We start from the raw sequence: 17,937 nt of genomic DNA on the forward strand, positions 1-17,937 counted from the left end.
ACGTCGCTTTTTGATCCTTCGATGTCGGCTCTTCCTATCATTGTGAAGCAAAATTCACCAAGCGTTGGATTGTTCACCCATGAAAGGGAACGTGAGCAGGGTTTAGACCGTCGTGAGACAGGTTAGTTTTACCCTACTAATGACAAAACGTTGTTGCGACAGCATTCCTGCGTAGTACGAGAGGAACCGCAGGTACGGACCAATGGCACAATACTTGTTCGAGCGAACAGTGGTATGACGCTACGTCCGTTGGATTATGCCTGAAGGTCGTATCCGTGCTGGACTGCAATGATAAATAAGGGGCAATTTGCATTGTATGGCTTCTAAACCATTTAAAGTTTATAATTTATTTATAAACGACAATGGATGTGATGCCAATGTAATTTGTAACATAGTAAATTAGGAGTATCTTCGATAACCTGATGCCGCGCTAGTTACATATAAAAGCATTATTTAATACAATGACAAGCCTAGAATCAATTGTAAACGACTTTTGTAACAGGCAAGGTGTTGTAAGTGGTTGAGCAGCTGCCATACTGCGATCCACTGAAAGCTTATCCTTTGCTTGATGATTCGATAAATAAATGATTTTTCCTGTAGCCAAACACCTCGTCATCAATTTAGTGACGCATATGATATTGTCCCTATCATATATTTTGATATAAAGACTTTAAAGAATTCTATCAAGTTGCCAAATACCTCGTCATCAATTTAGTGACGCATATGATATTGTCCCTATCATATAATTAATATAAAGACTTTAATGAATTGTGTCAAGTTGCCCAAACACCTCGTCATCAATTTAGTGACGCATATGATATTGTCCCTATCATATAATATTTGATATAAAGACTTTAAAGAATTGTGTCAAGTTGCCAAACACTCGTCATCAATTTAGTGACGCATATGATATTGTTCCTATCATATAATTTTTGATATAAAGACTTTAAAGAATTGTATCAAGTTGCCAACACCTCGTATCAATTTTAGTGACGCATATGCTATTGTCCCTATCATATAATTTTTGATATAAAGACTTTAAAGAATTGTATCAAGTTGCCAAACACCTCGTCATCAATTTAGTGACGCATATGATATTGTCACTATCATATAATTTTTGATATAAAGACTTTAAAGAATTCTATCAAGTTGCCAAATACCTCGTCATCAATTTAGTGACGCATATGATATTGTCCCTATCATATAATTAATATAAAGACTTTAATGAATTGTGTCAAGTTGCCAAACACCTCGTCATCAATTTAGTGACGCATATGATATTGTCCCTATCATATAATTTTGATATAAAAACGCTTGCCCCCTATATGCAGATTTGCGGAACCTCGATGGACTTGGAGTGCAGCGCCTTGGCGAAAACTGGACCTTCGATAGAATCCTGGAAGATCAACAGAGGACTCAACGCTGGCAGTGTTTGCGGACGAAGTGTTCCGTAGGAGGAGGGTATTTAGCCCAACAACTTCGCCGTGTGGTTAGCGGGCGAGAATACTTCCACAGTCCGCTATTGCTTGTCGTAAGAGGCGACTAATATAGCCATAGGTCCCTCTAACCCTGCTTGTCGGAGCAAAAGGAGGAGGCCCACCGAGCCTCTCTTTCGAATTGCTACCGGGGTGGTCGCTATGTACATAGCTATAGCTTCTAGTCCGGGACGCTTGTCTGGCGTATCCAGACACATACACCATGTTGATACATGCACCACTTGTGGGTGTTCAGGGTGTCGTGGTTGTAATCCCTTCAGTGTGGAACACGCCACTTAAAACAAGTTCGGAGAGATCTGAAAAGTCGTCGTTGTCCCTATCTACTATCTAGCGAAACCACAGCCAAGGGAACGGGCTTGGAATAATTAGCGGGGAAAGAAGACCCTTTTGAGCTTGACTCTAATCTGGCAGTGTAAGGAGACATAAGAGGTGTAGAATAAGTGGGAGATATTAGACCTCGGTTTGGTATCGTCAATGAAATACCACTACTCTTATTGTTTCCTTACTTACTTGATTAAATGGAACGTGTATCATTTCTAGCCATTATACGGATATATTATTATATCTTATGTATTGGGTTTTGATGCAAGCTTCTTGATCAAAGTATCACGAGTTTGTTATATAATCGCAAACAAATTCTTTAATAAAACGATGCATTATGTATTTTTGATTTGAAAATTTTTATAAACTCCAATTACTCAGTATGATCCAATCAAAGGACATTGCCAGGTAGGGAGTTTGACTGGGGCGGTACATCTCTCAAATAATAACGGAGGTGTCCCAAGGCCAGCTCAGTGCGGACAGAAACCACACATAGAGCAAAAGGCAAATGCTGACTTGATCTCGGTGTTCAGTACACACAGGACAGCAAAAGCCGGCCTATCGATCCTTTTGGTTTAAAGAGTTTTTAACAAAGGTGTCAAAAAGTTACCATAGGGATAACTGGCTTGTGGCGGCCAAGCGTTCATAGCGACGTCGCTTTTTGATCCTTCGATGTCGCTCTTCCTATCATTGTGAAGCAAAATTCACCAAGCGTTGGATTGTTCACCCATGCAAGGGAACGTGAGCTGGGTTTAGACCGTCGTGAGACAGGTTAGTTTTACCCTACTAATGACAAAACGTTGTTGCGACAGCATTCCTGCGTAGTACGAGAGGAACCGCAGGTACGGACCAATGGCACAATACTTGTTCGAGCGAACAGTGGTATGACGCTACGTCCGTTGGATTATGCCTGAACGCCTCTAATCGTATCCGTGCTGGACTGCAATGATAAATAAGGGGCAATTTGCATTGTATGGCTTCTAAACCATTTAAAGTTTATAATTTATTTTATAAACGACAATGGATTGATGCCAATGTAATTTGTAACATAGTAAATTAGGAGGATCTTCGATCACCTGATGCCGCGCTAGTTACATATAAAAGCATTATTTAATACAATGACAAAGCCTAGAATCAATTGTAAACGACTTTTGTAACAGGCAAGGTGTTGTAAGTGGTTGAGCAGCTGCCATACTGCGATCCACTGAAGCTTATCCTTTGCTTGATGATTCGATAAATAAATGATTTTTCCTGTAGCCAAACAAACACCTCGTCATCAATTTAGTGACGCATATGATATTGTCCCTATCATATAATTTTTGATATAAAGACTTTAAAGAATTCTATCAACGTTGCCCAAATACCTCGTCATCAATTTAGTGACGCATATGATATTGTCCCTATCATATAATTAATATAAAGAACTTTAATGAATTGTGTCAAGTTGCCAAACACCTCGTCATCAATTAGTGACGCATATGATATTGTCCCTATCATATAATTTTGATATAAAAACTTTAAAGAATTGTATCAAGTTGCCAAATACCTCGTCATCAATTTAGTGACGCATATGATATTGTCCCTATCATATAATTAATATAAAGACTTTAATGAATTTGTGTCAAGTTGCCAAACACCTCGTCATCAATTTAGTGACGCATATGATATTGTCCCTATCATATAATTTTTGATATAAAGACTTTAAAATTATATCAAGTTGCCAAATACCTCGTCATCAATTTAGTGACGCATATGATATTGTCTCTATCATATAATTAATATAAGACTTTAATGAATGTGTCAAGTTGCCAAACACCTCGTCATCAATTTAGTGACGCATATGATATTGTCCCTATCATATAATTTTTGATATAAAAACTTTAAAGAATGTATCAAGTTGCCAAATACCTCGTCATCAATTTAGTGACGCATATGATATTGTCCCTATCAATAATTAATATAAAGACTTTAATGAATTGTGTCAAGTTGCCAAACACCTCGTCATCAATTTAGTGACGCATATGATATTGTCCCTATCATATAATTTTTGATATAAAAACTTTAAAGAATTGTATCAAGTTGCCAAATACCTCGTCATCAATTTAGTGACGCATATGATATTGTCCCTATCATATAATTAATATAAAGACTTTAATGAATTGTGTCAAGTTGCCAAACACCTCGTCATCAATTAGTGACGCATATGATATTGTCCCTATCATATAATATTTGATATAAAGACTTTAAAGAATTATATCAAGTGCCAATACCCGCATCAATTTGTACCATATATTGTCTCTATCATAATAATATAAGACTTAATTTTCAAGTGCCAAACACCTCGTCATCAATTTAGTGACGCATATGAATTGTCCTATCATATAATTTTTAATAAAAACTTAAAAATCATCAAGTTCAATACCCGTCATCAATTTATGACGCAATATAGTCTCTATCAATAATTAATATAAAGACTTTAATGATTTGTGTCACGTTGCCAAACACCTCGTCATCAATTAGTGACGCATATGATATTGTCCCTATCATATAATTAATATAAAGACTTTTTAAAGAATTGTATCAAGTTGCCAAACACCTCGTCATCAACTACTATATTATGGTTGCGCCGACCTCTCATATTGTATTCTCTTATTCTTCATAGGATTTGCAATTATACGAGTAAATTAATAATAACATATGAAATGATTAATTATATGTAAGGGAAAAAATGCGAAATATTCCCATATTTCTTAGTATTATAGAGGAAAGACGTGCGACTCTGATATTCAAAACTTATGTATTTATATGATTTTGGCAATTATATGAGTAAATAAATAATATACATATAAAATGATTAAATATTATATGTATAATGTATAAAGGAAAAAATGATGAAATATTCCCACATTATCTTAGTATTATAGAGGAAAGACCGTTGCTGACCTCTGATATTGTTCAAAACTTATGTATTTATATGATTTTGCAATAATATAGTAAATTAAATAATATACATATGAAAATGATTAATTATTATATGTATAAATGTATAAGGAAAAAAATGCTGAAAATATTCCCATATTATCTTAGTATTATAGAGGAAAACCGTTGCTGACCTCTATATTGTTCAAAACTATGTATTATATGATTTTGGCAATTATATGAGTAAATTAAATAATATACATATGAAAAATAATATTATATGTATAGGGAAAAAATGCTGAAAATTCCCACATTCTCTAGTATTATAGAGAAAACATTATAGTGAGGGTATAGTAGTGTAAACGACCGGAATTACGACAAGGGTTCAAAAACTACTAGTAGCAGTGGTTGCCGACCTCTCATATTGTTCAAAACTTATGTATTCATATGATTTTGGCAATTATATGAGTAAATTAAATAATATACATATGAAAATTATAATTATATATGTATAGGGGAAAAAATGCGAAATATTCCCACATTCCTTAGTATTATAGAGAAAAGCCATTATGTGAGAGGGTATAGTAGTGTAAACGACCGAATTACGACAGAGGTTCAAAAACTACTATAGGTAGCAGTGGTTGCCGACCTCTCATATGTTCAAAACTTATGTATTCATATGATTTGGCAATATATGAGTAAATTAAATAATATACATATGAAAATTATTAATATTATATTAAGGGAAAAAAATGCTGAAATATCCCACATTCTCTTAGTATTATAGAGAAAAGCCATTATAGTGAGAGGGTATAGTAGTGTAAACGACCGGAATTACGACAGAGGGTTCAAAAACTACTATAGTAGGCAGTGGTTGCCGACCTCTCATATTGTTCAAAACTTATGTATTCATATGATTTGGCAATAATATGATAAATTAAATAATATACATATGAAAATTATTAATTATTATATGTATAAGGGAAAAAATGCTGAAAATATCCCACATTCTCTTAGTATATAGAGAAAAGCCATTATAGTGAGAGGGTATAGTAGTGTAAACGACCGGAATTACGACAGAGGTTCAAAAACTACTATAGTAGCAGTGGTTGCCGACCTCTCATATTGTTCAAAACTTATGTATTCATATGATTTGCAATAAATGATAAATTAAATAATATACATATGAAATGATAATTATTATATGTATAAGGAAAAAATGCTGAAATATCCCACATTCTCTTAGTATTATAGAAAAAGCCATTATAGTGAGAGGTATAGTAGTGTAAACGACCGAATTACGACAGAGGTTCAAAAACTACTATAGTAGGCATGGTTGCCGACCTCTCATATGTTCAAAACTTATGTATTCATATATTTTGGCAATAATATGAGTAAATTAAATAATTACATATGAAAATGATTAATTATTATATGTATAAGGGAAAAAATGCTGAAAATATCCCACATTCTCTTAGTATTATAGAGAAAAGCCATTATAGTGAGAGGTATATAGTGTAAACGACCGGAATTACGACAGAGGGTTCAAAAACTACTATAGTAGGCAGTGGTTGCCGACCTCTCATATGTTCAAAACTATGTATTCATATGATTTTGGCAATAATATGAGTAAATAAATAATAACATATGAAAAATTAATTATTATATGTATAAGGAAAAAAATGCTGAAAATATCCCACATTCTCTTAGTATATAGAGAAAAGATTATAGGAGAGGTACTTAGTGTAAACGACCGGAATTACGACAGAGGGTCAAAAAACTATAGGTAGCATGTGCCACCTCTCATATTGTTCAAAACTTATGTATTCATATATTTGGCAATAAATAGTAAATTAAATAATATACATATGAAAATGATTATTATTATATGTATAAGGGAAAAAATAATCATATTATATATGAATATGGAAAAAAATGAAATGTTCCTTAATCTCTTAATATATAAGAGAAAGCCCGTATGTTGGTGGCAAACGGAATTGAAAATACCCGCTTTGAGGACAGCGGGTTCAAAAAACTACTATAGGTAGGCAGTGGTTGCCGACCTCCCGCATTATTCGAAATATTATTTCGGATTATGTTTATATTGGTTACATACAATAAAGTATATTATTATCCGTACAAATTTGTTCTCAGTCTATAGAAACACGACTTGGCTCCGCGATAATAGGAATATACGCTTTATAGATATATCGTTGAAACAAAAGTCAAGTTTCTATTATATATAGAATAACAAATCGTTTCCATATTATCGTTAATTTTGGAGGCAGGCAAATATTAATTTATTACCTGCCGTATAGTTGAATTATATCGTTACGGTATAATACAAATATGGATCTTATGAAAGAAATATAAAATTATATATTAAATGTGGAAATATTATCATATGCGCTTGGTTTTATTTATATATTACCAAGATATATATGAAAAAGATAAATTTTAAATTTATCTTCAAAATGCAAATGATTTAACTTAATATTAATTGGTTAAACAAAAATTGTACATGTTGGATACAATAATTATGTATGTTGGAAATAAAATGATATTTATAATGAAATATGTATGTATAAAAAGATAAAATTATAGAAATATATATTACAAAATTAGATGAAATCTTGTTATATTGGTAAAACAAGTATAAATTAAAAATGAAAATATGGATTACGAATGCTATATAAAAAATGCCGTAATCGAATGGATTTTTACTTATATATTAAAAATTTTACCCAAAGGCGAAATATTAATTTATTCAATATAATAAAAAATCATGGAATTATATAAAGTGAAAAATCTATATATCTTATATCTATTATATTGCTTATTTTCCGATTCAAAATATATGAATGGAATATGAAGGAAAAACATTATCTGGTTATCCTGCCAGTATTATATGCTTGTCTCAAAGATTAAGCCATGCATGTCTAAGTACACACGAATTAAAAGTGAAACCGCAAAAGGTCATTAATCATTATGTTCCTTAGTCGTTAACAGTTACTTGAAACTGTGGTAATTCTAGAGCTAATACATGCATTAAAACATGAACCTTATGGACATGTGCTTTATTAGGCTAAACCAACATCGCAAGATCGTTATATTGTGAACTCTAATAACATGCAGATCGTATGGTCTTGTACGACGACAGATCTTTCAAATGTCTGCCCTATCAACTTTGATGTAGTATCTAGACTACCATGGTTGCAACGGAACGGGAATCAGGGTTCGATTCCGGAAGGAGCCTGAGAAACGCTACCAATCTAAGGAAGCAGCAGGCGCGTAAATACCCACTCCCAGCTCGGGAGTAGTGACGAAAAATAACAATACAGACTCATATCCGAGGCCCTGTAATTGGAATGAGTACACTTTAAATCCTTAACAAGGACCAATGGAGGGCAATCTGGTGCCAGCAGCCGCGGTAATTCCAGCTCCAATAGCGTATATTAAAGTTGTTGCGGTTAAAACGTTCGTAGTTGAACTTGTGCTTCATACGGTAGTACAAACTTACAATTGTGTTAGTACATACCTTTATGTATGTAAGCGTATTACGGGGATTCTTATATGTGATTAAATACTTGTATTTTTTCATATGTTCTCCTATTTAAAAACCTGCACTAGTGCTCTTAAACGAGTTATTGTGGCCGTACTATTACTTGAACAAATTAGAGGCTTAAAGCAGCTTCAATGCCTGAATATTCTGTGCATGGATAATGAAATAAGACCTCTGTTCTGCTTCATGGTTTCAGATCAAGAGTAATGATTAATAGAAGCAGTTGGGGGCATTAGTATTACGACGCGAGAGGTGAAATTCTTGGACCGTCGTAAGACTAACTTAAGCAAAGCATTGCCAAAGATGTTTTCATAATCAGAACGAAAGTAGAGTTCGAAGCCGATCAATACCGCCCTATTCTAACCATAAACATGCCAGCTAGCAATTGGTGTAGCTACTTTATGGCTTCTCAGTCGCTTCCCGGAAACCAAAGCTTTTGGGCTCCGGGGAAGTATGGTTGCAAAGCTGAAACTTAAAGAATTGACGGAAAGGCACCACCAGAGTGGAGCCTGCGCTTAATTTGACTCAACACGGGAAAACTTACCAGGTCCGACATAAGTGTGTAAGACAGATTGATAGCTCTTTCTCGATCATGGGTGGTGTGCATCCGTTCTTAGTTCGTGGAGTGATTTGTCTGGTTAATTCGATAACGACGAGACTCAAATATATAAATAGATATCTTCAGGATTATGTGCTGAAGCTTATGTAGCCTTCATTCATGGTGCAGTAAAAGTTATGTGTTTGAAGTGTTTATGTAAGTGACCTACCTGTTGGTTGTCCCATATAAGGACACAGCTTCTAAATGGACAAATTGCGTCTAGCAATAATAGATTGAGCAATAACAGGTCTGATGCCTTAATTCCTGGCGCACGCGCGCTACAATGAAAGTATCAACGTGTATTCCTAGACGAGAGGTCCGGTAAACCGCTGAACCACTTTCATGCTGGGATTGTGAACTGAAACTGTCACATGAACTTGGAATTCCCATAATGTGATCATAACTCGCATGATTACGTCCCTGCCCTTTTACACACCGCCCGTCGCTACACGATTGAATATTTAGTGAGGTCTCCGGACGTGATCACTGTACGCCTTGCGTGTTACGGTTGTTCCAAAGTTGACCGAACTTGATTATTTAGAGGAGTAAAGTCGAACAAGTTTCCGTAGGTGAACCTGCGGAAGGATCATATGTATAATATCCTATCGTAATAAACATTGTTATAATACAAATAAATACAATTTACCAAATAAAAATATTACAAAATGATTCCACGGAATCAAAAGTTAAAGTCAAAATAAAATGAAGATGCTTTTATTTTATATGTGGGGCTTGGCAACCTCATAAAAAACTTTAACATTATTAATGTTGTTGTGCGTATTTGTGGCAGTACCTACTACAACAATGGCGTTTCCTATAAAACAAATTCTCGAAAATGGAAATCGAAGAAACTGAACAAAATTTGAAAGTAGAAGTCGAATTAAATTAAAATAATTTTGAATGTGGTATTCAAAATAAGTGTGTGGTATATGGACCATAATATACACGCGTTGCGAATATGTATTGTTCATCTATGTTATGAGCATACGTTGGCTAATGCAACAACCTAAAATATACAATGTTTGTACCTGTCATCCATCAGGTTAATGTTTTAATAAATTTTGCAGTAGTGTCACCCAAAATAGCAAACCATAACCAGATTTTTATGATACATAATGCTTATATGAAACTAAGACATATCGCAACATTTATTTTAGGTATAAAAATAAATTTATTGAAGGAATTGATATATGCCAGTAAAATGGTGTATTTTTAATTTCTTTCAATAAAAACAATATTGATATTATATAAAAATGATTATAAAACTCTAAGCGGTGGATCACTCGGCTCATGGGTCGATGAAGAACGCAGCAAACTGTGCTCATCGTGTGAACTGCAGGACACATGAACATCGACATTTTGAACGCATATCGCAGTCCATGCTGTTATGTACTTTAATTAATTTTATAGTGCTGCTTGGACTACATATGGTGAGGGTTGTAAGACTATGCTAATTAAGTTGTTTATAAATTTTTTATAAGCATATGGTATATTATTGATTAAATAATGATTTTATTCATAATATTAAAAAAGAAATGAAAAACATTATCTCACATTTGAATGTGAAAAACGAAGAGAAATATTTTCTTTTTCAATCAAATAATACTGAGAAATGTCTAGCATAAAAAATTGAAATATTTTTCATCTAGAATTGTCTCTTATTAATGATTCGGAAAAAGAAAAATCTTGGTTTTGTATTATTCTTCGTTGGTTCGTTAAATGGATAAAAATAACTTTGCTTACAAGAACTATTGGAACTATTTATAACGAATTTAATTGATTGTTTTATCATTTATATATAAAGAATTTATGGCAAAAAATAGTTTATATATACAACCTCAACTCATATGGGACTACCCCCTGAATTTAAGCATATTAATTAGGGGAGGAAAAGAAACTAACAAGGATTTTCTTAGTAGCGGCGAGCGAAAAGAAAACAGTTCAGCACTAAGTCACTTTGTCTATATGGCAAATGTGAGATGCAGTGTATGGAGCGTCAATATTCTAGTATGAGAAATTAATGATTTAAGTCCTTCTTAAATGAGGCCATTTACCCATAGAGGGTGCCAGGCCCGTATAACGTTAATGATACTAGATGATGTTTCCAAAGAGTCGTGTTGCTTGATAGTGCAGCACTAAGTGGGTGGTAAACTCCATCTAAAACTAAATATAACCATGAGACCGATAGTAAACAAGTACCGTGAGGGAAAGTTGAAAAGAACTCTGAATAGAGAGTTAAACAGTACGTGAAACTGCTTAGAGGTTAAGCCCGATGAACCTGAATATCCGTTATGGAAAATTCATCATTAAAATTGTAATATTTAAATAATATTATTAAGAATAATGTGCATTTTTTCCATATAAGACATTGTAATCTATTAGCATATCCCAAATTTATCATAAAATATAACTTATAGTTTATTCCAATTAAATTGCTTGCATTTTAACACAGAATAAATGTTATTAATTTGATAAAGTGCTGATAGATTTATATTATTACAGAGCGTTAATTTTTCGGAATTATATAATGGCATAATTATCATTGATTTTTGTGTTTATTATATGCTCTTGTATGATTAACAATGCGAAAGATTCAGGATACCTTCGGGACCCGTCTTGAAACACGACCAAGGAGTCTAACATATGTGCAAGTTATTGGGATGTAAACCTAATAGCGTAATTAACTTGACTAATAATGGGATTAGTTTTTTAGCTATTTATAGCTAATTAACACAATCCGGGCGTTCTATATAGTTATGTATAATGTATATTATATTATTATGCCTCTAACTGGAACGTACCTTGAGCATATATGCTGTGACCCGAAAGATGGTGAACTATACTTGATCAGGTTGAAGTCAGGGGAAACCCTGATGGAAGACCGAAACAGTTCTGACGTGCAAATCGATTGTCAGAATTGAGTATAGGGGCGAAAGACCAATCGAACCATCTAGTAGCTGGTTCCTTCCGAAGTTTCCCTCAGGATAGCTGGTGCATTTTAATATTATATAAAATAATCTTATCTGGTAAAGCGAATGATTAGAGCCTTAGGGTCGAAACGATCTTAACCTATTCTCAAACTTTAAATGGGTAAGAACCTTAACTTCTTGATATGAAGTTCAAGGTTAGTATAATGTGCCCAGTGGGCCACTTTTGTAAGCAGAACTGGCGCTGTGGGATGAACCAAACGTAATGTTACGTGCCCAAATTAACAACTCATGCAGATACCATGAAAGGCGTTGGTTGCTTAAAACAGCAGGACGGTGATCATGGAAGTCGAAATCCGCTAAGGAGTGTGTAACAACTCACCTGCCGAAGCAACTAGCCCTTAAAATGGATGGCGCTTAAGTTGTATACCTATACATTACCGCTAAAGTAGATGATTTATATTACTTGTGATATAAATTTTGAAACTTTAGTGAGTAGGAAGGTACAATGGTATGCGTAGAAGTGTTTGGCGTAAGCCTGCATGGAGCTGCCATTGGTACAGATCTTGGTGGTAGTAGCAAATAATCGAATGAGACCTTGGAGGACTGAAGTGGAGAAGGGTTTCGTGTGAACAGTGGTTGATCACGAGTTAGTCGGTCCTAAGTTCAAGGCGAAAGCCGAAAATTTTCAAGTAAAACAAAAATGCCTAACTATATAAACAAAGCGAATATAATACACTTGAATAATTTTGAACGAAAGGGAATACGGTTCCAATTCCGTAACCTGTTGAGTATCCGTTTGTTATTAAATATGGGCCTCGTGCTCATCCTGGCAACAGGAACGACCATAAAGAAGCCGTCGAGAGATATCGGAAGAGTTTTCTTTTCTGTTTTATAGCCGTACTACCATGGAAGTCTTTCGCAGAGAGATATGGTAGATGGGCTAGAAGAGCATGACATATACTGTTGTGTCGATATTTTCTCCTCGGACCTTGAAAATTTATGGTTGGGGACACGCAAACTTCTCAACAGGCCGTACCAATATCCGCAGCTGGTCTCCAAGGTGAAGAGTCTCTAGTCGATAGAAATAATGTAGGTAAGGGAAGTCGGCAAATTAGATCCGTAACTTCGGGATAAGGATTGGCTCTGAAGATTGAGATAGTCGGGCTTGATTGGGAAACAATAACATGGTTTATGTGCTCGTTCTGGGTAAATAGAGTTTCTAGCATTTATGTTAGTTACTTGTTCCCCGGATAGTTAGTTACGTAGCCAATTGTGGAACTTTCTTGCTAAAATTTTTAAGAATACTATTTGGGTTAAAACCAATTAGTTCTTATCAATTATAACGATTATCAATTAACCAATCAATTCAGAACTGGCACGGACTTGGGGAATCCGACTGTCTAATTAAAACAAAGCATTGTGATGGCCCTAGCGGGTGTTGACACAATGTGATTTCTGCCCAGTGCTCTGAATGTCAAATGAAGAAATTCAAGTAAGCGCGGGTCAACGGCGGGAGTAACTATGACTCTCTTAAGGTAGCCAAATGCCTCGTCATCTAATTAGTGACGCGCATGAATGGATTAACGAGATTCCTACTGTCCCTATCTACTATCTAGCGAAACCACAGCCAAGGGAAACGGGCTTGGAATAATTAGCGGGGAAAGAAGACCCTTTTGAGCTTGACTCTAATCTGGCAGTGTAAGGAGACATAAGAGGTGTAGAATAAGTGGGAGATATTAGACCTCGGTTTGGTATCGTCAATGAAATACCACTACTCTTATTGTTTCCTTACTTACTTGATTAAATGGAACGTGTATCATTTCCTAGCCATTATACGGATATATTTATTATATCTTATGGTATTGGGTTTTGATGCAAGCTTCTTGATCAAAGTATCACGAGTTTGTTATATAATCGCAAACAAATTCTTTAATAAAACGATGCATTTATGTATTTTTGATTTGAAAATTTGGTATATAACTCCAATTACTCAGGTATGATCCCAATTCAAGGACATTGCCAGGTAGGGAGTTTGACTGGGGCGGTACATCTCTCAAATAATAACGGAGGTGTCCCAAGGCCAGCTCAGTGCGGACAGAAACCACACATAGAGCAAAAGGGCAAATGCTGACTTGATCTCGGTGTTCAGTACACACAGGGACAGCAAAAGCTCGGCCTATCGATCCTTTTGGTTTAAAGAGTTTTTAACAAGAGGTGTCAGAAAAGTTACCATAGGATAACTGGCTTGTGGCGGCCAAGCGTTCATAGCGACGTCGCTTTTTGATCCTTCGATGTCGGCTCTTCCTATCATTGTGAAGCAAAATTCACCAAGCGTTGGATTGTTCACCCATGCAAGGGAACGTGAGCTGGGTTTAGACCGTCGTGAGACAGGTTAGTTTTACCCTACTAATGACAAAACGTTGTTGCGACAGCATTCCTGCGTAGTACGAGAGGAACCGCAGGTACGGACCAATGGCACAATACTTGTTCGAGCGAACAGTGGTATGACGCTACGTCCGTTGGATTATGCCTGAACGCCTCTAAGGTCGTATCCGTGCTGGACTGCAATGATAAATAAGGGGCAATTTGCATTGTATGGCTTCTAAACCATTTAAAGTTTATAATTTATTTTATAAACGACAATGGATGTGATGCCAATGTAATTTGTAACATAGTAAATTAGGAGGATCTTCGATCACCTGATGCCGCGCTAGTTACATATAAAAGCATTATTTAATACAATGACAAAGCCTAGAATCAATTGTAAACGACTTTTGTAACAGGCAAGGTGTTGTAAGTGGTTGAGCAGCTGCCATACTGCGATCCACTGAAGCTTATCCTTTGCTTGATGATTCGATAAATAAATGATTTTTCCTGTAGCCAAACAAACACCTCGTCATCAATTTAGTGACGCATATGATATTGTCCCTATCATATAATTTTGATATAAAGACTTTAAAGAATTCTATCACGTTGCCAAATACCTCGTCATCAATTTAGTGACGCATATGATATTGTCCCTATCATATAATTAATATAAAGACTTTAATGAATTGTGTCAAGTTGCCAAACACCTCGTCATCAATTTAGTGACGCATATGATATTGTCCCTATCATATAATTTTTGATATAAAACTTTAAAGAATTGTATCAAGTTGCCAAATACCTCGTCATCAATTTAGTGACGCATATGATATTGTCCCTATCATATAATTAATATAAAGACTTTAATGAATTGTGTCAAGTTGCCAAACACCTCGTCATCAATTTAGTGACGCATATGATATTGTCCCTATCATATAATTTTTGATATAAAGACTTTAAAGAATTATATCAAGTTGCCAAATACCTCGTCATCAATTTAGTGACGCATATGATATTGTCTCTATCATATAATTAATATAAAGACTTTAATGAATTGTGTCAAGTTGCCAAACACCTCGTCATCAATTTAGTGACGCATATGATATTGTCCCTATCATATAATTTTTGATATAAAGACTTTAAAGAATTCTATCACGTTGCCAAATACCTCGTCATCAATTTAGTGACGCATATGATATTGTCCCTATCATATAATTAATATAAAGACTTTAATGAATTGTGTCAAGTTGCCAAACACCTCGTCATCAATTTAGTGACGCATATGATATTGTCCCTATCATATAATTTTTGATATAAAAACTTTAAAGAATTGTATCAAGTTGCCAAATACCTCGTCATCAATTTAGTGACGCATATGATATTGTCTCCTATCATATAATTAATATAAAGACTTTAATGAATTGTGTCAAGTTGCCAAACACCTCGTCATCAATTTAGTTTTTTTTTTTTTTTTTTTTTTTAGCGTGCGTTTATTTATTTAAAATCTGTCCTAGTGGACAATAATTAAATGGTTTTGCGGGGGAACATTAGCTTAAGGGATACTATTGTACATGTATTTGTGGCGGGTTTTATATGAGTTGTCTATTGTTGTGGAAGATCTCCTCATGAGACGTCTGCTTGTTTGGCTATTGTCTAATAGGTTGGTGGCGAGGTGGTTAGGGTGGTTTTCGAGCCTTTTCAGGTATCTCTCGCTGAGCCTGGAGATTTCATCAGCGACTTGTGGGATTCCAAGTTCCCTATGTATGGCGACATTCTCGTGGTAGGGATGCGCATTACAGGCAATTCTCAAGCACCTATTCTGGAACCGCTGTATACGCAGGCGATTCGTGTGGCTTGCCGTGCCCCATAGCTGTATCCCGTAGGTCCAGATGGGCTTGAGAATTGCCTTGTACACCAGGATTTTGTGGTTCTGCCTTAGCTTGGACCCTCTCCCAATAAGCCAATGCATCTGCCTCAGACGCGCATCGGCCTGTATGCGTTTGCTGACGATGTGGGGACGCCAAGTGAGCCTGCGGTCCAGGGTAAGTCCTAGGTACTTGGGTGCGGGTGCGTTGGGAATGATGACTCCGTTTAGCGTGACCGGTGGGCAGTCTCCTCTCCTTAGTGCAAATGTTGTTTGGGTAGATTTTTCCGCGTTCACTACGATGTTCCACCTGCTGAGCCAGGGATGTAGCGCGTCCATTTGCCTTTGGATTGTTTCGGAGGCTTCTCGTGGGTCGGATGAGGAGGCGAGGAAAGCCGTGTCATCTGCATAAGTCGCTATAGTTAGGTTCCTGGAGGGGATTATGGGAAGGTCTGCGGTGTAAAGGGTGTACAGTATTGGTCCGAGCACACTGCCTTGCGGAACTCCAGCTCTGATCAGTCTGGGTAGGCTTATTGCACTTCCGCATCTGACTTGGAATGCTCTTCCCTCAGTGTAGGATTTGAGGAGGGTAAAATGGGGGCTTGGGAGGTAGGATTTGAGTTTATGGAGGAGTCCAGGATGCCAAACTCTGTCGAATGCCTGCTTCACGTCGAGCATTACAGCGCAGCAGTATTTCTTTTGCTCGAATGCCTCGAGGATCCGTTCGACTAGCCGGTGGCATTGCTCTGGTGTTCCGTGGGAGCGCCTGAAGCCAAACTGGTGATCGGGGATCAAACCAGCCTCATCCAGTACTGGCAATACTCTGCGCAAAAATACTCTTTCGAGTATTTTGGAGAGGATTGCCAGCAAACTAATCGGACGATAGGAGGCGAGATTGGCTTCAGGCTTACCAGGCTTGAGGAGGACAATAACCTCTGCTCTTTTCCACTCTTCCGGGAAGTACCCTAGCCGGAAGCAGCTGTTGTAAATGCTGGCCAGCATTTGTGTGCAGCGGAATGGGAGCATTTTTAGGGCCGCCGCATCTATACGATCCAGGCCTGGAGATTTGTTGTTCTTCAGTAGAGCAATCTCCTGCGCAACTTCCTCATGGTCGACTGGTTCCAACGGGGGACCGGGAGAGCTTGGGCTATTGAGAAACCGGGCTGTTTCAGCATGTTCTTCGGCAGTGCAGCAGTCGAACGGAGAGAAGGCGTTGTAAAGGTGTTCGGCGAAAGCTTCTGCTCTTTCAGCATCCGAACGGCACCAGGATCCATCTGCTTTGCGCACTGCGGAAACCTTTTTGGCTGGTCGTTTAATGTGGCGGGTGACGTTCCACAGATTGTGGTCTGGGTCCCCGGGAGAGAGTTCCTCGAGGAATCTGAGGAAGGAGTCCTGGCGTAGGCTGGAGATCTTGTCCTTCAACTCCTTTGTGGCGTGATTGAGCGCTGTTTTGTCTCTTGGATTGCGCGTCAAGAACCAAACTCTCCTGAGACGCCTCTTCTCAGTCACGAGTGCCGCAATTTCCGGGGACCAGAGGTGGAGGTCCCTGCTAGGTGTTCTCGCAGTCTTTGGTGGCGGTGGGCTTGCGAATTCCGCAGCGTTTTGCATCTGCCTGGTGAGATTCCCGATAGCTTCATCAATGTTCCTGGGTGTGTTGAGGATGGGGTTCGGATTGACGGTGGAGAGCATCCAGGACGCGAACTTGGCGGCGTCGGTATATTTTCCAGTGAGCCTTCTGAGCGGGGTTTTCCTGAGGACTGGCGTGTTGATTAGCACGTTTATTGCACAGTGGTCTGACAGGAGATCAGCATTTGTTGTGCAGCTGATCTTCGCATGCCCTATGCCTTTCGACACAGCAAAGTCCAGTAGGTCTGGAGTCTTGA

General features: G+C 36.9%; 1 non-coding gene and 1 pseudogene across 1 annotated transcript; both read left to right on the forward strand.

Annotated features, from left to right (window-relative positions):
* The first annotated feature begins 10,159 nt into the window (after positions 1–10,159).
* LOC117149492 lies at positions 10,160–10,311 on the forward strand (annotated as a pseudogene).
* Positions 10,312–10,729: 418 nt separating this feature from the next.
* On the forward strand, positions 10,730–14,683 carry LOC117149488. Its single transcript, XR_004460333.1, has one exon. It is a non-coding gene; the product is annotated as a large subunit ribosomal RNA (ribosomal RNA).
* The last annotated feature ends 3,254 nt before the right edge of the window (positions 14,684–17,937 follow it).

Source organism: Drosophila mauritiana, unplaced genomic scaffold (assembly GCF_004382145.1).
Source record: "Drosophila mauritiana strain mau12 unplaced genomic scaffold, ASM438214v1 U_231, whole genome shotgun sequence".
In the NCBI taxonomy this organism is placed as follows: domain Eukaryota; kingdom Metazoa; phylum Arthropoda; class Insecta; order Diptera; family Drosophilidae; genus Drosophila; species Drosophila mauritiana.